At 40.8% G+C, this 1,009-nt stretch overlaps 1 pseudogene; it reads left to right on the forward strand.

Moving 5' to 3' along the window:
• Positions 1–512: 512 nt before the first annotated feature.
• On the forward strand, positions 513–734 carry LOC115873329 (annotated as a pseudogene).
• The last annotated feature ends 275 nt before the right edge of the window (positions 735–1,009 follow it).

The following is a 1,009-nucleotide window of genomic DNA, read 5'->3' on the forward strand; positions in this document are numbered from 1 at the left end:
TTTTATCTCTATTTTTTAATCATTTTATTAGAGGTTCATACAACTCTTATCACAAGCCATACATACATCAATTGTGTAAGGCACATTTGTACATTCATTGTCCTCATCATTTTCAAAACATTTGCTCTCCACTTAAGCCCCTGGCATCAGGTCCTCATTTTTTTCCCTCCCTCCTACCTCCCTCATGAGCCCTTGATAATTTATAAATTAGTATTTTGTCATATCTTTCCCTGTCCAACATCACCCTTCTCCCACTTTTCTGTTGTCTGTCCCCCAGGGAGGAGATCCTTGTAATCAATTCCCCCTTTCCAGCCCACTCTACCTCTACACTCCCAGTATCACCACTCACACCACTATTTTTTACAAAGTTAATCATAAACAGACATTTCACACTTACTAACATAATTTAATTTATCACTACATCGGTGGAGCCTTTACAGATTAGATGAGATGAACGTGATGTCTCAGAAGCACCTAGATCCCTAGCTAGGAGTCGCTGAAGCCCATCCACAATGTTTCAGATCTAGGGCCTCACGCCAAAGCCTGACCCTGAGGAAAAGAAATGGAAGATGTGCGAGGACGTGATCTCCTCCATGGGGAGCTTTCCTATCTACGTGGCCCTGCTGTGAGTCACTCCATATGTCTTAAAGACATTGAATGGCATATGGCGTCACATGAGAATGTATTATGTGAGGGACCTGGTTCAGTCTCTCTTCCTATTTGCAAATGAATAGAACCAGAAGGATTTACCAGACTCTGATTGAATGGACTTAAAAATTCTGCTTAAGAACAAGTTTTTGTTCTGTTTGTTTTTGGTGAGTGACTGACTATATAAAATTAATGGGGAAATGTGAAAAGATTTACTGTGGTGATATTGCACCCTTCTGCCTCTGATACTCGGCCTCCGTGGATGGTGATGTAAATGTAAATAATGTCAAATTTCATTTTCCAGCAATTTTCATCACAAGTGTCTGCAATACTTCTGTCTTGGCCATCATCCCTGTGGACC

Source organism: Echinops telfairi, unplaced genomic scaffold (genome assembly GCF_000313985.2).
Source record: "Echinops telfairi isolate 266 unplaced genomic scaffold, ASM31398v2 ScPeMD7_7468;HRSCAF=8506_0, whole genome shotgun sequence".
Lineage (NCBI taxonomy): Eukaryota > Metazoa > Chordata > Mammalia > Afrosoricida > Tenrecidae > Echinops > Echinops telfairi.